The sequence below is a fragment of the Pinus tabuliformis genome, chromosome Q, assembly GCF_031772625.1.
Source record: "Pinus tabuliformis cultivar Carrire ecotype Pingquan chromosome Q, CPIR1, whole genome shotgun sequence".
Taxonomy (NCBI): domain Eukaryota; kingdom Viridiplantae; phylum Streptophyta; class Pinopsida; order Pinales; family Pinaceae; genus Pinus; species Pinus tabuliformis.
The window spans coordinates 214640965-214662851 of NC_142296.1; positions in this window are offsets into that span (position 1 = coordinate 214640965).

Consider the following 21887-nt stretch of genomic DNA (forward strand, 5'->3'; position numbering starts at 1 on the left):
TGAGTTGCAACTGTAAAAGTCGGCTATGTGACTGCAAAATCCAGCCTATCAATCCTTATATTGCCAACAATAGAGTTAACCTACAAGTAAATATTGTTGATAAGAAAAAATGTGGTTAACATTTATTCTTATGAAAACATTTACGCGGTTTTACAATTGATTGGAATCGTTGTTGCATGTACATAATACCTTCTATAGGTACTCTTGGGGAGATAAAACACAAGAATACTATTAGGTAGGATCTAGAAGAATTCTTGGACCACATCACACACGCAGCCACCCAAGATGACTTGGAGGTGACTAAAGACTCTTTTCTACAATATGTATCTAATCTAATCAAGTTACGTATGAAGCTACTCATGTTGTGGAACAATGTACATTCTGGCTCCAAAACTATATATCTAGATGCTTTGGAGGGAATGTTTAGGTACAATCTAGATCTACCACAAACGTTTAGAGACATAGTAGCAAATTATAAATCTTGGTACTAATATAGCACAATGGAGCTACATCTCACAGTCTCCAAAATACAATTTCCCTAATGTGAATGAAATATATCTACTTTGTTTTATTACTTTTGCCACAATTTTGTTAAATGTAATTTTGTATTTGGAAACTATAAAAATTGTAAATGTGTGTGGAAGTCCAAAAATCACATGTGGAATGTGAAGAGTCACTAGGAAGTCCAAAGGTCGTAGAGGATCTCAAGAGCCACATGGGAACTCAAGAGTCATCAGGGAGATCAAGAGTCACATGGGAGGTGAAAGGTTACCTCATTCGTTATAAATAAACCCTCATGCCTCAAGTAAAGGACTTTTAGCCTTGGCTTCTCTAGCTAAGCATAGGCGAGAGAGATCATTCTTTTAAGGAGCAAATTGTGGCTTCATGTTCCACTATTGGAACAAGGGAGACGTCTTTGTAATTGTGTATCTTAGTAGTTTCACTTAATATTTTGAGGCTCTCAGAGCTGGACGTACTTCCATGCATGTATTGGGAATACTGTAAGTATTTATTTTTATGTTTTCAATAAATGTTTATGTTTATATGTATTAAAGAAAATGAAATATTCCATTAGCTTTATTGCACATCTGAATTGAATCATGTGTCTTACTTGCTTTCATGATAACTGTTATTTTGAGAGCTACATTTCAAATTAATTAATGATTATTTATATATATATTTGTATGTCTTTATTAGAAAGGTACTATTATTATCCTTCTAACGACTCACTTCATGTTCTTTTTTTCATGAAAGTACTTTATACACATTACAACTGTATGTTTCACAAAGCTAGCATTGCTTTCTTTTCTTAAAAGTTATATGTGTTCTGCCTTATGTTGTTATTTGCAGCAAAGGAAAATATTTAAGTTCATTATAATGGAAGGTGGGTCCATTTCCTGGATGGGGCTCCTATCCAAAATAGTGTGAGGTCTAATCATGACCTCATACCGGGGAGACCACATCATGTTCACGGTTTCCCAGCATCGTCAGTAAACCTTTAAGGAGATAATTTCTTCATTGCATTTTTCAAACAGACTTCTCAACGCTTTAATTTTTTTTTCTGAGCTTGCTATTTTCCTTTTCATTATTCTTCAATTTTTCTTGAAGATCTTCATCTTCTTGTTCGGTCTCTAAATTTTTTTTGAGTCCCTAGGAAGTATCTATTCTCATATTTGGTTCTTCATTATATGAATCATTGACCTCTTCATCATCATGATCATTATCTTGATTTTTTTGGGCTATAAAAATAACTTCTCTTGCATCCCTTCTTGTGTGTCACTTTCATCTACAGAACTATTATCTTTGAGGGGTCCCATCAATTGGTACATTTTTAGGCCCATTGTGCTATTCTTTAGCCCTTAGATTATGTTTTTCTCACATTAATTTACATTTATTTTCCATAATGTGTTTAGTAGGAAGACTAAAGGGTGATTGTCATATTTCATGGCATAATGTGGTTAATATGGAGGAAAAAGAAGCACTTTTGGAGATACTTACTATTCAAGGGCACGTTGGAGGCATCTAGAGAGAATGTAGGAGGCTTGTCCACTACATTAACTCTCCAACTTGACTTGAGTCCCAAGATTCTTCACAAACAACTCAAATTCCACTGGTAGTCGAGGAACTCAAGTGCATGTGAAGATCCAAGGGAACTAGATCCACCAATTTCGAGATTTTGGAGGGAAGCAATCCTCCTCTCAAGGGAGTTTCCCCTCAGTCACTTTTTGTATAAATAAATAAGCCTAAGTGCTCCTTAGTATTCAAAATTTTGTTGGAGATAGGAGTATCTATTGAAAATCAAGGGATTGATACTATTATTTTCATCTTTGATATGATGTATGTGAATATTATTTTTTGTTAATGGAAAGCTTACCATTGGTCTACATTTGAGTTAACTTTGGAGGGCTGAAACCATTGGGTTTGGGCCCAAACCAGAGGCTTTAGTCCCTCTCATTTATTATTTCCTTATTTTTGTTCAATTCATTGTATTTATTTCCTTGTTTAAGTAGGCATTATATTGCACAAAATTTTGGTGCAGCTTTGATCACCACCTTTCTTTTGGGAAGTGTGGTTGAAGAGTCTACAACAACAAGCCAAAAATATGTGTTTATGATTTCTTCGAAAATGCTAGGTTTTGGATTGAAATTATTTTACATGCTTTGTTTTTTCACCTTAGGAGTTAACAACGTGATTTGGAAAATGGATTAGATGCATGTTGTAGGATATAATAGATCTTGAAGAAATAAAATTCAACTCGTCCTTTCCACTTTGATTAATTTCCCTACAATATTGATGTATGTACTTTATTACTAGTTTGTAGGAGCTACCAGTGACTTGTATGGGTTGGAAAACTCATCCAAATCCACCTTGTCATCTCCATCCTTCTCTGTGACACCTCATACTGCTCCCAATCTCTGCCACCGAGATCACCTTTTTAGGGTTAATGAAGGACACCACAGGCATGAAATTTTGTGCAAGATGGGCATCTAACGAGTGCTAATCTTGGAAAAAGGCCTCAAAAATCCTTCATCCACATTCATCCCCATTCTTCTACCTTCATAACACCTTCCCTTCCTTCTGAAATCCCTCGGACCCACTCTTGTAGCAAAACATGACAATCCTGTAGCAAAACAGGGCTTCTTGTAGCACTGTCTAAATTCAACCAAATTTTCCCTAAGACCTTGAATTTTTCATTTTGAAGTTGAATAATGGCCCCCAAGATTTGATTACATGATTAGGGAGACTCCAGGACCACTCCAAACCTATCCTTCATCCACTGCAAACACAAAACAACAAGTAGATTAGACTTAGTTTTTTTTAATTCCCTAGTTATGTGTTGTAGACTAAATTTCTTCTTCTCAAGAAATTTGCAATTATATTAATGATTCATGCAAGTAGAAAATTTATTTGATTAGTTTGCAAATAGAGTAGCATGGTTTATTTTTGCAACTAGAGGAGCCTTTTCCTTTCCTTCAGTCATAAGTATCCTCTACATTTAATGAATGGTATTTTCATCTATACAATTAAAATTATGTTTATTTCCTTACAATTATGATATGTTTTCATATAAATTCTCTTTTTAGTTAGCCTAAGGAGTGGTCTCTATATGCCTTGATCTGATCTAATGAATGAGGGTGACATGAGTGGAACTTAACCTACTGTGCATATATCAGTATCACCTCTATGTATGAACCCCATGTTGATTATTTAAGTTGAGAGCCTCGGGAGTTGCAATATCCTCGATGCAATACCATCACTCATCAATCTTCTTTAGAATAAATATTTTTCTTATTGGAGATCTTAATTTCCCTAAAATGACATTTCTTAGCATAGTGATCTATTATGCCACAATAAAAAAATTTAAAAGGTAACTTATCTTTGTTTTGGTTCCTCTTTTGAGCTCCTTGATGAAATTATCTTCTTCTAGATATGATTCATTGCCTTGTATGTCTTCTAGCTTGAGTTATTTATTTCTTGTATTTTTTGTGGCTTTAAAAGACACTTCTCCTTTTGAATATCCATCTTCTAATATATTCTCATTTTGTATGTTTTAAGAGTGCTATGTAATTGTTCCATTATCATCTTGGTTAAGTCCTTGGTTTCTTCTATTGCAAAACCCTTGGCATTGTATCTCAAGGGAAGTAATCTTAGGACCTTTTGTATGATTAAGGGATCTTTAAATTCTTCTCCTAATCCTTTGGAGTTGAAAACTTCCTTTAATATGAGCAAATAGGCTACAATATCTTCTTTTTCATCCATTTTCATGTTTTCAAACTGAGTTCTATATTTTTAAAGTTTGACCTGCTTGACATTATCATCACGTTTATAGATATTTTTAAGTTTATCCAAAACTTCTAGGGGCTATGGTGCAGTACATCACCTTGGAGTTAATGGTTCTTCACAATCCACCTATGTTGGCTTGAAGATATTTTGAATTACAACTAAACAACTTCTTCTTGTCAATATTAGTTGGAGGATTTTAGTACTTTGTAGCCATTTACAATGGATAGCCAAAAATTCACTCTTATACCCTTAAAGTAGGTTTCTATGCAATTGACCCATAGTAGATAATCATTTCCATCAAATATTGGAATTTTTCGCGAAGATATTCCTTCCATAGGATAAATACTTGCTGACAATATTCCCTGTAGTGATTATATTATTAAAGGGTAACCTGTTATAAAACCAATTGTTAGAAATACTTCGGGGGGTGTGAGTTATTATTTCAATTTTTCTTACAATTTAGCATCAAAACCATTAACCATAAGTTCAAATCAAAGGAACACAAGATATATACATATATATATATATATATATATATATATATATATATATATATATATATATCTATCTATCTATATATATATATATATATATATCTATATATATATATATATATATATATATAGATATATATATATATATATATATATATGTATATGTATATATATATAGATATATATATATATATATATATATATATATATATATTAAAAGGGAAGCTACAACTTCCTCCCCTAACACCACCCTGCCACCATGTTGGACACAACCCAACTTGGTCCAGTTTTGGTCAAAGACTCCACATTTTGAGGAGTGGAGTACGCAAAGTCTACGAAGTTATATTTACCATGTGATGTTTAGGGGATTTGGGGTGGGTCAAAGCCCCTCATTTTGTAACGGGTATTGGGTGTTAGTTCATTGTTTTTTCAGATCCATGGTATGTGGACCATGGTCTTGTAGTAATGAAATCTATATAAGGAGATGTAATACTTTGTCAAGGATAGTAGAAGTCATAGATGAATCATTGATATTTTTTGTCTTTAGTCTGTATTTTTGGGCCGGAAGAGAAGGCTCCGCAGTTGAGTGCATGGAGGCCTCAAAGAGTCTGCAGCTGAGTGCGCAGACCACCTGCAGCTGGGTGCGCAGGTCAAAGAAGTTGTATGTATTGAAGATCTATCTTAATAAATAAGAAGAGGATTTGGAAAATTATTGTGTATCTGTGTTCATTATCTATGTTTATACATATTGTTATGCATGCTTTTTACTAATCTATGCGAAAGAATACATGTTATATTATTCTATGATATGTTTATGTGATAAGTGAAAATATGTGAAATAAATCATCAGCACGAAGTTATTTATGTATGTGAAGTTGTAGATAGGTATAAAACATACATAAACACACAGATTCCACAATACACATCTCCCTTTGGCTGCAGAAACCTTGTTATGCAACCTCCCATAACCTCTTTGAGTGAGACTGCGATCACTTGCAAGTTGTTGCCAAAAGGGACATTGGTCGAGGGTTTTGTTAGTGCATAGTACACTTTGAACCTGGGTCAAGCTCCCTTAAACTAACACAACCTATAAATTAAAAGATAAAACAAACATTCTTTGGAACCTATACTAGGGACAATGCCCCAATTACAATAATATAAATATCATCAACTTCTATCAATCAAAAATTTATCAAAATTCTCCAACTATCAATGCCTGCTTCATAAATGTTATTGAGCCCTTTACTACTTCATGTTTTGTTTTTGTCATATTCAATTTGCAATATGTTTCTAACTCACATAATTTAATATCAAAAGAATAGATCTATTCCATACCCCAGAACATCAGTTCCCTTACTCTACCCCATTATACATTCTTCTTCAATGGTTGGTTGAACAATCTTAAGTTTGTCTCTAATAGAAACTAAACCAAGCATAAATTTGTCTTGAACAAGGCTTCTCAAAACAAGCTCGAACTACTTCACTATAAGGCCTAACTCTACTTCATGAAGGACTACAAAACTCTCTCAGAAGATATCTTGGATCAGCCTCAACAAAATACTTGGATATACCTCAAGAGTGCCTTGAAGTATGCATGAATTTTACTTTTGATTAGATGGAAAACAACTCAAAAAACATGTTTATAATTGGTCTTGGAGCTTCCTGAGATAAGGTCAAAATAAACTTCAATTAACCACAAAAACAAGCCTAATGAAAACCTTGACATAGATATGGAAGACCACAAAAATAATTTTGACGATTCCAATGTTCATAGATATGGAAGACCTTGACATTATGAAGGAAAGGATGTCGCATTTACTGGTTCTAGAAGAAGGCAGGTTCATAGTAGGGTTCCATCAGCAAGTGTAGAAAGAAAGGGATAACGCCTAACATGACATGCACGTCAACAAGAAGACATTCTAAGAAGGAGATATTGTACTATTATATGACAAAAAATTCTCAAAGTTCCCAAGAAAATTTAAAACACATTGGTTAGGGCCATATATAATCAAGGACATCTCTGATTGTGGTGCAGTTCAACTTGCGAAGTTAAATGGTTATATGATTCTAGGACAAGTGAATGGTAGCATATTGTAAGTATACAGGGACGTCTCTGTACCTGGAACTTCATAATAAAAAATGAAGTGAAGAAAGTCTTAGTGCCACTTGCGGTTGAAAGTGGGAATGGTACTATAAACTACTCAACAAAAACAGACTTAACTGAGGAGAGATTATTGTGCGATACTCAGGAGTATGACAAATTCTGAAGGAAATGCGATGAAGAAAGGATGATTGCACTGCAAGGAAAAGTTCGTCGAACTTGGCTGGAAATATGACTATTGGAAGTAAAATGCTACCGTCAAAAGGAAGTTGTCGTTAAAGGGCGTGGGAGAAACACATTCACGAAGCATAGTTGGCCAAATCTAGCACCATACCTTCTTTAAATGAGCAAAATCTTAGCTAATCATGGAGTCTTAAATTTAAATTCATTATAAAAATTGTATCCCATGCCACATTTTACACTTTTTTGTCTGGAGAATTTGAGAAGTTGCACCTATGTGTGAGAGAAGTGAGCTACTGCATGTCTGAGAGAAGCTTTCAGGAAATTTCTAGATAATTTGCAAAGAAAGCACTAGCAAGGAGTCACGGAAGGCTAGGTTGGTCAAACTATAGCATTTAGTGTACCCATGTCCCTAAGGCGCACGAGGTCACTACGAAATAAGGTACCCATGGAAGCACAAACACAGAAGGAACAAGAAAAGAGGCCAGCTGAGGTCTCTGGGGTAGAGTTGAGAACATCCCCGAGGAAGAAGACACAGAAGTAAGTGTGAACAAAGAACAAGGAGGACAAGAGGAAGAAACTTGCACAGAAGGTAAGGAAGCCAACGCAATAGAAGGTACCTCAAGAGATTCGTGACAATGAGGAAGAGGATGAGGTGCACCAGATGGAGATAGAGGGTGCAAAGATCCCCTCTTTTCTCCCACGTTACATGACACCAAGAAAACCAAGCGCCAAGCTGGTCAAAGACCCAAAAGATGTGAAGTTTGGCACATTCACTCCTTTTATACTAGAGTAAGTGTCATTTGATAGTGAAGTTTTGGGGAATATCCCACAGTTAAAGATGGAGGACTGGGATTTCAATGATCAGAGAAAATACCCACAGTTTGAGCCAAGCAGATACCTGCAGTAAGTATATTACTCAGAAAGTGGAGTTACAAGGTTAGAGCCACACCACTGAGATACAATATTGCAGAGAGAAGGCTTGTTAAATATGTTACTTGTGCCATAATTCAGGAGCACATTCAATACAGCCTGTGTGAAACAACTTCTTGCATTAGGACATGATGGATGCCTCTAGCTAGGGACAACGATCCTTATTGATAACATGTTTATTAACTTAGGATGAGTCGAATGTGAGTGTTGGGGGCTTGTTGGGTGCAACCCAACTTTGTCCAGTTTTGGTCAAATACTCCACATTTTGATGAGTGGAGCATGCGGAGTCTGTGAAGTTATATTTACCGTGCGATGTTTAAGGGCTTTGGGGTGGGTCAAAGACCATCATTTTGTAATGCGTATTAGGTGTTAGTTCATTGTTTTGTCAGATCCATGGTATGTGGACCATGGTCTTATAGTAATGAAATATATATAAGTAGATGTAATACTTTGTGGAGGATAGTAGAAGTCATAGATGAATCATTGATATTTTATGTCTTTATTTTGTATTTTTTGGCCAGAAGGGAAGGCTCCGCAGCTGAGTGCACGGAGGCCTCGAAGAGTCTGCAATTGAGTGCACAGATCACTTGTAGCTAGGTGAGCAAGTTAAAGAAGTTGTATGTATTGAAGATCTATCTTAATAAAGACAAATATGATTTGGCAAAGTATTGTGTATCTTTGTTCATTATCTATGTTTATACATACTGTTATGCATGTTTTTTACTGAACTATGCAAAGGAATACATGGTATACTATTCTATGATATGTTTATGTGATAAATGAAAATCTGTGAAGTAAATCATCAATGTGAAGTTATTTATGTATTTGAAGTTGTAGATAGGTATAAAACATCAGTAAACACATATATTCCACAACGCGTATATTTCTCTAGATGCAGAAACCTGGTTCTGCAACCTCCCATAACTGCTTCAAGTGAGACAGTGATATGCTTGCAGGTTGTTTCTGAAAGGGCCAGTGGTTGAGGGTTTTGTTAGTGTGAAGTACACTCTGAACCTGAGCCAAGCCCCCTTAAACCAACAAATAGTTTAGTTCCTGCTACCAGGATCTATTTGAGAGATATGTTTTGCCGCGTGTAGAAGGAGGAAATCCTGGAGTGGGTTGAACATAAAGGGCAAGAATTTGTAGTTAAGGAAAATAGAAACCAATGATTTTCGACTAAAGCCAAGTTGTAGAAGTATCTCTATACAGAACAACATGAAATCTTCTTTTGTTCATTTCATGTTGAACTATACGAGTGGGTATCGAAGTTGACTGAACATAAAACTTGTTTTAAAGGAGATGAACCTAAGGAGTGGAATCCTGAATTGATACAACGACTCAAGAACATCAATAATAGGATCTCAAGAGCTATTGATTTCTGGATCGATAGCATTTTGGGAGGATTTATTACTGAATTCGCAATAGACATGACTATATCTTACAACGAAGTTGATTGAAGATTTTTCAAGGGTCCGCGAGGTAAGTACCTAAACTCTTTAAAGTTGTGGATTAAAATGATTTTATCTGAAAAGGGTGTACTATGAATGTAGTCAGATTAATGTTTGGATGAAGAGGGAATAAGTTTGAACCAGGACCAGGGTCTACACGAAGTGGGAAGCGATATATAGTAGAGCATAGACCAAAGAACTTTATTAAGACTGACTATAGTCCCTTGTTAGGTGGGTCTAAGAGTGAAGAAGAAGGAAGTAATCCCAGAACCCTGAGGAATTCCCCCTCCCATCTTTAAGGCACGTCAAATTTAGGAGTTGAGAAAAATATGGGTGTCTTTAGGATTCCCCATCCATCTACTCCCCTTACCCCCCATCCCCCTCCCCATAATTACCCTATGCCCCGTCCTTGTCCCCTCCACCTAGCCCCCCGAGAAGAAAAATGGTTGATAACACTAGTTTGTAGCTGATGTAGTATGGAAAGTAAGACAAATCACTGACGAAGATGTAAAGAAGGCGTAGGTCATCACCACACTACAAGAAAGAGCGTTGACATGGTACATGCAGTACTCTGTGACTAGACTGGCTGCTTTATTGGATGATATTAAGAAAGATTTGGTATCAAAATTCAAGAAGCCAAAATCAGAATCACAGTGCATTAGGGAGCTGAAGGAAATCAAACAGTCAACTACTGGGTCTATGTGGGAGTTGGATCAACAATTCAAGGTATTAATGGGACAAGCTTTAACATACCTCCAAAACAACATAAGGAGTGGTTTATAGCTACTATACTGCGACATATGAGGTTACCCTTGATGCAACAAAAGATCGTGACTCAAGATGAAGCATTGGAAATTGCGATGAAGTTGGAAGCTTCACTGATTGGAGATACTCATGCAGGAGTACAACAAATTCAGAGTCAACTAGAAAATTTGACCTTGGAATTGCAAGATCTCAAGAAAGGTAAAGAAACCATATCAAAAGTATGGTATACAAAATGTAAAGCAAGGGGCCATTATAAGGATCAATGCCCGGTGCTAAGAGATTATCTAACAAGTGGAGCACCTAATCCAGTAAATCAAGGATCAAGTTTTTGGTGCAATATTTGTAGAACGAGAGGCCAACATTGCTCTGAAGATTGTTATTTATTACAGAAGTACATACAGACCCCAAAGAAGTTGTTTTGCAACTTTTGTAAATCAGTAGGCCATGATGAGAGAAATTGTTGAAGTTATGACTTGATGATGGAGCGCACTATCGATGCTTATAGACTGCAAGATGAAGGACATACACATGAGGAGCTAGGCCAACATGTTGGTTGAGGAGGTTTCCAAGGATAAGGACGAGGAGGAGGAGTTGGTCGAGGATGCAAGTAGATTATCTGTTATAACTGTGGATAAGTAGGGCACTTCACAAGAGACTGTGAGAACCCTACAACAACCTATAGCTACTGTAAGTATTTTGATCATGTGATAGAAGAATGTCCCGTCCTTATTGTGAAGATGCAGGAAAAAAGGAACCGACAGTCCATAGAAAATCTTCAAATGATGACCGTTGAGCCAAGAAAGTATGAACCATGCATCTTCATTGTAATAAGAAGCGGAGTTGTGACTAGAAATTATAAAGCTGATGGGAAAAACAAAGTTGAAGCTACATGGGTAAGAAAAAATAATGAAAAATCCCCTGCATTTGATATTCAAAAGGAAAAACAAGTATTCATGGAGGCGAGGCGAAGATTTGTGGATGATGGGGCTTCGACCTCTACTACGCAGCCAACACAAAAGAATAACATCAAGATAGTACCAACTACGACACAAGATGTGGATCTAGATATTTTAAAGTCGTTTCCGTAGACTTGCATGAAATTGTTAAGAAACTAGAAAGTTGTAGAAGGATTGCAAAAATTGATAGACTTGTGTGCTTATAAGGAAGTACCGCAGAGTGAGATGCACGTAGTAAACAACCTACATCGACACAAGAAGGATGCTACCTCATAGGAATCTCGGATTCCCACAAATTTCTGCAAGCTACAACCCACAAGAGGCTCCTACCTCAACAGGCTACAACCTATTCTTTATCAAGCTACAACTTGAAAGAGACTGCAATCTCTCAATCACAATACCAAGTCAAGAGTTTTGGTTACCTGATATGAATTTCTGCTATCAAATCTACTACACATCTTCTCAACTTCTTCTCTTCAATTTTGTTCATCTTCTTCTGCTCTCATACAATCTGCTTAACATAAAAAAAGTCCTCTTTGGATTCAGAAATGTATGTTTTATAAGCATGGATTGTTAGATGTTTGTATTCTTTACAGGAATATGAAATGAGAAGTTGTCTCTTCATCTTCCAAGACTATTTACAATTTGTCTCTTCATTTTCAAAGATGAAAATCAGAATTTTGTAATATGAAATAGAGTTGCAATAAAATGGACCAGCAACAATGGTTGTCTAAGATAAATCTTGAAACTTGTTAATGATTAATAAAAGAATACATTTTCCAAACAACTATTTCATGAGCCATTTTCCAATTCAATCAAGATATTATCAATGTTTTATCCTTTGCACTTCACGTCACTTTCAACCTTTTTTGTTCAATCATTTAACATTCATGTGCACTTCGTATTCAACTTAGATTATCACCAATGTGATCAATGACATCAATGCCAATATTACCAACACTTCTATATCACAGTAATCATTCCTCTTTCCACTGATGATGTGGCCTATGCCCTTCACCAACCTTCATGCCTTGAGCTGTATAGAGCACACTTCTAGTTGACAAACATGCAACTTCTATCTAATGTCGATGCATCTTGCACACAAGAAGGAGCCTCTCTTCCATCATGAGCACACTGCGCATCTATAGATCCTAAGCCTCCAATCACTTCCTCCTGCTAATGTGAATGACACTCAATCTAGTCTCTCTTATGGCCTATCGCAAAGCACAGTTCCAAAGACTAGTGTGACCACCCTTGCCTCAGCTTGTTCTCTTGTTCTCAAAACCAGTGCACTATCCCTTCATAGTGAATTTATTTTCATAAATAAACAAGATAGAATAGGTGATTTTTGGGGACTGATTGTGTATTTGCAATGAGTGATCCAATTTCCAAATACTGCAAATCTAGACCCTATTATTTATCATCTTCCACTGATACTATGGCTCCTGTTACATGCCAAGGACCAACAAGAGAGGCTATTGTAAGCAATATCGAAGGTTTTTTGGAAAGTCCGTGAGCTAAAATATACATTCTATCATACACAAAATGTTTCATTGAAATGTACACCACCTTATCATGGTAGATGATATTTAAAGAATTTATTAAGGATGAGTTCGTAGAAGACCTAGAGTATAGGGAGGTGTATGCCAATGCCAAAAGGTATAGATTTTATAGGATTGCTAGGAGGTATCCAATTTTACCTTGTGTAGAAGTGATAGGATCGATACTGTAACATATTGGCACTAAGAATGTGATTCTTAGTAGTGCAAGTGCGTGAGATCTCGCTACACATCAACCCCATGATATTCACTCTTATTACAAGTTACCAAAACCAAAGTAATACTTGAATTCAAAATTGTAGTGCTATATCAGATGATATTCGAGGTTGAGGAACCTTGCATGACTAAGAGGGCTAGAGAAGTTGTTGTTGAAGTTTCAGATTGGTTTACATCTTCTCAAGGCACATTTATCAGAGTCTGCAGAGCATATAAGCCTTTACCTCTTATGCCAAAGTATGTGATAGGCAAAGTAGTCATGCAATATGCATAAGACTATCATAGAAATTGTAGAAGTCGAAGAAGTCACCATGGCCTATATTCCCTCTATAGGTAGGGTCGTATGAATTAAAGAATCTGAAGGCAACAAAAGTAGAGATTGAAGAGATTAACTACCTCAAATTATGTGAGATGAGATTCCACCGATATGACCCTAGAGGTGTATGCAAGAAACACTATGTAAATCTAAGATACACTTGGACATGTTATTTAGTTTCCTAGGAAGATGAAGATAAAATCAAGAATTGGTATAATGCCTCTAGTGTAGTTGGATTGAGTGATGAAGCAGTCCATTCTCTCATAGTAGACGTGCTGGATACTAATCAAGAAGGGACCCAACATGAAGTGATTTATCAGGTTAATGTTGAGTCAAAGATAAAGCATGGACATGTTGTTGAATAAGAGAGGAGTAATAAATTCAAGGCTGATCTATGCACTAAGGGAAAAATCTAGGCAAAATAGAAAAGGAAGGAATTTGAAGAAGCTAGGAAAAGGAAACAAGAGGAAGAGTGCAAGCAGAAAGAAGAGTAAGAAAATAATAAACGAGAGGACATGAAGAATAAGAAAGAAGAATTGAAGAGAAGAAAACAAGAGGAAACAGAGAGAGCAATTTGCAAGGAAGTTAGAGGAGGATTTGGAGTCCCATAATATAAATTATGAATAAAAAGAGGATAACCGGGCAATATACATTGAGCCAATTGTAGCACCTATGAACATTTGACCCATGTATCCTATGACTGGTGGGCATTTCCCTTTTAGTAAGATAGGGATTCATCCTCCACTTGATGATAGGGTCGTGGATATCTCTAATTTCAACTTTGATGAGCTAAAAAACAAGATCATACATAAAATCAGGAAGTAATTCCCAAATGATCCTGATCATCAAATTTCCATCAATACAGAAAGGGTTACTGTTTCAAACATTAAGACCAATCCTAAAGAAGTCGCTTTAGTAAATTTAACCTTTGCAATAGGCACAAAGAAGAACATTGATTTTATGATGAAAAATAAGGAAAAGTTGGAGAATTATTGGTTGGTTCAAAGAAACAAATTTCTCACCTCCTTTTCGAAAATCAAAGGATGTCTTCCACCAGTGCTAGCTGAGAGGGATTACAAGAAGCTATACTTGAGAAAATCAGGCCACTAGAAGACACAATGAAGCAAGTGTATGGAGAGATGATCAATTTTCATAAGGAAATGAAACCTTTATATGATGTTTGGAAAGGATCACAGGAAAGCTTCAAGATATTAAAGTTAGCTTATAAAAATATAGAAAATTGTTTGGAGATTTCTGTGGATGATTTTTGAAGAATTGAGATTTAGAGATGAACCCACAATATGTATTTTGAATCAATGTTTCATGTCACAATTAGGACCCATCATCAGGATAATAGGAGAAGTAAATGTAAAGGGATTAAATAAATACAAAAGAAAGCAAGAGAAATGAAAGGAAAGGAATAAATAATTCAACTTCTGAAAACAATAAGAATAAAATATAAAAACTAAGAATAAAAATAAAATAAACATAAACATAAAATAAAAACTAAGAATAAAAATAAAATAAACATAAACATAAAAATAATAAAACATAAAAGTACTAAGAATAATAATAAAAATAAAACATAAAAGTACTAAGAATAATAAAAAAAAAAATTAAATTAAATTAAAAAAAAAAACAAACAAACAACAAAAACAAGAATAAAATGTTAAACTAAGAGAATAATCATAAGAAGCAAACAAAAATATGAGGAACAAATAAAGAGGAGAAAGCAAGATAAAATAATAAATATAGGAGACTAAAATAAATTAAATTAAAAGAAAATAATAAGAAACCAAAGAAAAGAAAATTAAATCAAATTAAAAGAGGATAGAAACATAAAAGGAAAAATGAGAAGAATAGAGAAAATAGAGAAAAGTAACCATCATTCACTCGGATGCTGCGTTAACCATGAGCAAAGGTTATGTAGTTCAAACCTCCTTGAAGTTTGACAACTCGAAGGCTGAGGCATACACAAGAATTAATAACCCCTTGAACACTGTGTTACTCAGCAACAATAACCCTGACACAACTCTCACAGATTCTTAAAACGCACATTATAACCTAATGAGTTGCAACTGTAAAAGTTGGCCATGTGACTGCAAAATCCAGCCTATCAATCCTTATATTGCCAACAATAGCGTTAACCTACAAGTAAATATCATTGATAAGAAAAAATGTGGTTAACATTTATTCTTATGAAAACATTTACGCGGTTGTACAATTGATTGGAATCGTTGTTTCATTTACATAATACCTTCTATAGGTGCTCTTGGGGAGATAAAACACAAGAATACTAAAGAATTCCTAGACCACATCACACATGCAGCCACCCAAGATGACTTGGAGGTGACTAAAGACACTTTTCTACAATATGTATCTAATCTAATCAAGTTACGTATGAAGCTACTCATGTTGTGGAACAATGTACATTCTGGCTCCAAAACTATATATCTAGATGATTTGGAGGGAATGTTTAGGTACAATCTAGATCTACCACAAACATTTAGAGACATAGTAGCAAATTAAAAATCTTGGTACTAATATAGCACAATGGAGCTACATCTCACAGTCTCCAAAATACAATTTCCCTAATGTGAATGCAATATATCTAATTTGTTTGATTACTTTTGCCACAATTTTGTTAAATGTAATTTTGTATTTGGAAAATATAAAAATTGTAAATGTGTGTGGAAGTCCAAAAATCACATGTCGAATGTGAAGAGTCACTAGGAAGTCCAAAGGTCATAGAGGATCTCAAGAGCCACATGGGAACACAGGAGTCATCAGGGAGATCAAGGGTCACATGGGAGGTGAAAGGTTACCTCATTTGTTATAAATAAACCCTCATGCCTCAAGTAAAGGACTTTTAGCCTTGGCTTCTCTAGCTAAGCATAGGAGAGAGAGATCATTCTTTTGAGGAGCAAGTTGTGGCTTCATGTTCCACTATTGGAACAAGTGAGACATCTTTGTAATTGTGTATCTTTGCACTTTCACTTAATATTTTGAGGCTCTCAGAGCTGGACGTACTTCCATGCATGTATCGGGAATATTGTAAGAATTTTATTTTGATGTTTTTGATATATGTTTATGTTTATATGTATTAAAGAAAATGAAATATTCCATTAGCTTTATTGCACATCTTAATTGAAACATGTGCCTTACTTGCTTTCATGATCGATGTTATTTTGAGTGCTACTTTTCAAATTAATTAATGATTATTTATATATATATTTTTATGTCTTTATTAGAGCGGTACTATTATTATTATTCTAACGGCTCACTTCATGTTCTTTTTCTCATGAAAGTACTTTATACACATTACAATTGTTTGTTTCACAAAGCTAGCATTGCTTTCTTTTCTTAAAAGTTATATGTGTTCTTTCTTATGTTGTTATTTGTAGCAAAGGAAAATATTTAAGTTCATTATAATGGAAGGTGGGTCCATTTCCTGGATGGGGCTCTTATCCAAAATAGTGTGAGGTTGTTAGGAAATTATATATTACGGAGCAATGGAACACATAAAATATTACAGAAATATAAACACAGAAAATGCACAAAACAAGAGAGACACAGATATACGTGGTTCACCCAGTTTGGGCTACGTCCACCCCGAACAGCCAGTCCTTCCTTTTTATTATCCAGCAAAATGAAGAGACACAACCTACAGCAAATCCGCTATAATATCCTCTGTTTTCTCTCACAGTCTCACTTCTCTGTTTCTCGCTCACAGAATACCCATCTATCACACAGCCTCAAATACAATACCCTCATACAAAGAGAGGGGTTGCCTTCTAGGGCAAAAAACCCTAAACTAAACATAAGTTCTACCGTCAGATCATCCACCTAATGAACGGCCCAGATTGACTAGAAATTACTATACTTTACAAGGCAATTTTACAGCTGTTTTTAGCTTCGGGGGCGCTGCCCCCGAAACCCCCCGCCAGGGGGGGGCTCCCAAAGGTCGCAGCCGCCCCCCCCTGGACCCCCCCTGCAGCGAACATTTTACGGGCGGCGTTGCCGCCCCCATTTCGAGTTGGGGTCCTATGTGGCGATGCCTTTGAATATAGAAGATAATCAGGCTCCACACCCAACAGAGGTCTAATTGGGACCTCATACCGGGGAGACCACATCATGTTCGTGGTTTCCCAGCATCGTTAGTAAACCTTTAAGGAGATAATTTCTTCATTACATTTTTCAAACAGACTTCTCAACAGTTTAATTTTTTTCTGAGCTTGCTATTTTCCTTTTCATTATTCTTCAATTTTTCTTGAAGATCTTCATCTTCTTGTTTGGTCTCTAAATCATTTTTGAGTCCCTAGAAAGTATCTATTGTCATATTTGGTTCTTAATTATATGAATCATTGACCTCTTCATCATCATGATCATTATCTTGATTTTCTTGGGCTATGAAAATAACTACTCTTGCATCCCTTCTTGTGTGTCACTTTCATCTAAATAACTACTATCTTTGATGGGTCCCATCAATAGGTACATTTTGAGGCCCATTGTGCTATTGTTTAGCCCTTAGATTATATTTTTCTCACATTAATTTACATTTCTTTTCCATAATGTGTTTAGTAGGAAGACTAAAGGGTGATTGTCATATTTCATGGCATAATGTGGTTAATATGCAGGAAAAAGAAGCATTTTTGGAGATATTTACTATTCAGGGGCACGTTGGAGGCATCTAGAGAGAAAGTAGGAGGCTTGTCCACTACATGAACTCTCCAACTTGACTTGAGTCACAAGATTCCTCATGAACAACTCAAATTCCACTAGTATTCGAGGAACTCAAGTGCATGTGAAGATCCAAGGCAACTAGATCCACCAATTTCGAGATTTTGGAGGGAAGCAATCCTCCTCTCAAGGGAGTTTCCCCTGAGTCACTTTTTGTATAAATAAATAAGCTTAAGTGCTCCTTAGTATCCAAAATTTTGTTGGAGATAGGAGTATCTATTGAAAATCAAGGGATTGATACTATTATTTTCATCTTTGATATGATGTATGTCAATCTTATTTTCTATTAATGGAAAGATTACTGTTGGTCTACATCTGAGTTAAATTTGGAGGGCTGAAACCTTTGGGTTTGGGCCCAAACCAGAGGCTTTAGTCCCTCTCATTTATTATTTCCTTATTTTTGTTCAATTCATTGTATTTATTTCCTTGTTTAAGTAGGCATTATATGGCACAAAATTTTGGTGCAGCTTTGATCACCAAATTTCTTGTGGGAAGTGTGGTTGAAGAGTCTACAACAACAAGCCAAAAATATGTGTTTATGATTTCTTGGAAATTGCTAGGTTTTGGATTGAAATTCTTTTGCATGCTTTGTTTTTTCACCTTAGGAGTTAACAACGTGATTTTGAAAATGGATTAGATGCATGTTGTAGGATATAATAGATCTCGAAGAAATAAAATTCAACTCATCCTTTCCACTTTGATTAATTTCACTACAATATTGATGTATGTACTTTATTACTAGTTTGCAAGAGCTACCGGTGACTTGTAGGGGTTGGAAAACTCATCCAAATCCACCTTGTCATCTCCATCCTTCTCTATGACACCTCATACTGCTCCCAAGCTCTGCCACCAAGATCACCTATTTAGCGTTATTGAAGGACACCGTGGGAATGAAATTTTGTGCATGATGGGAATATAACGGGTGCCAATCTTGGAAAAAGGCCTAAAACATCCTTCATCCACATTCATCCCCATTCTTCTTCCTTTACAACACCTTCCCTTCCTTCTGAAATCTCTCTGACCCACTCTTGTAGCAAAACATGACAATCCTGTAGCAAAACAGGGCTTCCTATAGCACTGTCTAAATTCAACCAAATTTTCCCTAAGACCTTGAATTTTTCATTTTGAAGTTGAATAATGCCCCCCAAGATTTGATTACATGATTAGGAAGACTCCAGGACCACTCCAAACCTATCCTTCATCCATTGAAAACACAAAACAACAAGTAACTTAGACTTAGTTTTTTTTTAATTCCCTAGTTATGTGTTGTAGACTAAATTTCTTCTTCTCAAGCAATTTGCAGTTATATTAATGATTCATGCAAGTAGAAAATTTATTTGATTAGTTTGAAAATAGAGTGGCATCGTTTATTTTTGCAACTAGAGGAGCCTTTTCCTTTCCTTCAGTCATAAGTATCCTCTACATTTAATAAATGGTACTTTCATCTCTAAAATTAAAATTATGTTTATTTCCTTACAATTATGATATGTTTTCATATAAATTCTCTTTTTATTTAGCTTAAGGAGTAGTCTCTGTATGCCTTGATCTGATCCAATGAATGAGGGTGACATGAGTGGAACTTAACCTACTGTGCATATATCACTGTCACCTCTAAGTTTGTATGAACCCCAAGTTCATTATTTAAGTTGAGAGCCTCGGGAGTTGCAACATCCTTGATGCAATACCATGGCTCATCAATCTTCTTTAGAATAAATATTTTTCTTATTAGAGATCTTAATTTCCCTAAAATGACATTTCTTAGCATAGTGATCTGTTATGCCACAATAAAAACATTTAAAAGGTAACTTATCTTTGTTTTGGTTCCTCTTTTGAACTCCTTGATGAAATTATCTTCTTCTATATATTATTCATCGCCTTGTGTGTCTTCTAGCTTGATTTATTTATTTCTTGTACTTTTTGTGGACTTAAGAGAAAGTTCTCCTTTTGAATGTCCATCTTCTAATATATTCTCATTTTGTATGTTGTAAGAGTGCTATTAATTCTTCCATTATCATCTTGGTTAAGTCCTCGGTTTCTTCTATTACGAAACCCTTGGCATTGTATCTCAAGGGAAGTAATCTTAGGACCTTTTGTATGATTAAGGTATCTTTAAATTCTTCCCCTAATCCTTTGATGGCGTTGAAAACTTCCTTTAATCTGAGCAAATAGGTTACAATATCTTCTTTTTCACCCATTTTCATGTTTTCAAATTGAGTTCTATATTTTTAAAGTTTGACCTGCTTGACCTTATCATCATCTTTATAGACATTTTTAAGTTTATCCAAAACTTCTTTGGCTATGGTGCAGTACATCACCTTGGAGTTAATAGTTCTTCGCAATCCACGTATGTTGGCTTGAAGATATTTTGAATTACAACTAAACAACTTCTTCTTGTCAATATTAGTTGGAGGATTTTAGGACTTTGTAGCCATTTACAATGGATAGCCAAAAATTCACTCATATATCCTTAAATTAGGTTTCTATGCAACTGATCCATAGTGGATAATAATTTCCATCAAATATTGGAATTTTTTGCGAAGATATTCCTTCCATATGATCCATACTTGCTGACAATATTCCCTGTAGTGATTGTATTATTAAAGGGTAACCTGTTATAAAACCAATTGTTCGAAATACTCCGGGGGTGTGAGTTATTATTTCAATTTTCTTGACAATTTAGCATCAAAACCATTAACCATAAGATCAAATCCAAGGAACACAATATCTATATATATATATATATATATATATATATATATATATATATATATATATATATATATTAAAAGGGAAGCTACAACTTCTCGATTTTCCAGCTACAACTGGAAGGGATACAACCACTGGAAGGAGGTGACAACCTCTTGAAGGAAGCTACAACTTCCTCCCCTAACACCACCCTGCCACCATGTTGGACGCAACCCAAATTGGTCCAGTTTTGGTCAAAGACTCCACATTTTGAGGAGTGGAGCACGCAGAGTCTATGAAGTTATATTTACCACGTGATTTTTAGGGGATTTGGGGTGGGTCAAAGCCCCTCATTTTGTAACGAGTATTGGGTGTTAGTTCATTGTTTTTTCAGATCCATGGTATGTGGACCATGGTCTTGTAGTAATGAATCTATATAAGAAGATGCATTACTTTGTCGAGGATAGAAGAAGTCATAGATGAATCATTGATATTTTCTATCTTTAGTCTGTATTTTTGGGTTGGAAGGGAAGGCTCCGTAGTTGAGTGCATGGAGGCCTCGAAGGGTCTATAGCTGAGTGAGCAGGCCACCTGCAGTTGGGTGTGCAGGTCAAAGAAGTTGTATGTGTTGAAGATCTATCTTAATAAATAAGAAGAGGATTTGACAAATCCTTGTGTATCTGTGTTCATTATCTATGTTTCGACATATTGTTATGCATGATTTTTACTATTCTATGTGAAAGAATACATATTATACTATTCTATGATATGTTTATGTGATAAATGAAAATATGTGAAATAAATCATCAACACTAAGTTATTTATGTATGTGAAGTTGTAGATAGGTATAAAACATACATAAACACACAGATTCCACAATACACATATCCCTCTCGCTGTAGAAACCTTGTTCTGCAACCTCCCATAACCTCTTTGAGTGATACTGTGATCCTAAGGAGTGGAATCCTGAATTGATACAACGACTCAAGAACATCAATAACAGGATCTCAAGAGCTATTGATTTTTGGATCGATGAAATTTTGGGAAGATTTATTACTAAGTTTGCAATAGACATGACTATATCTTACAACGAAGTTGATTGAATATTTTTCAAGGGTCCGCAAGGTAAGTACCTAAAATCTTTAAAGTTGTGGATTAAAATGATTTTATCTGAAAAGGGCGTACTATGAATGTAGTCATATTTATGTTT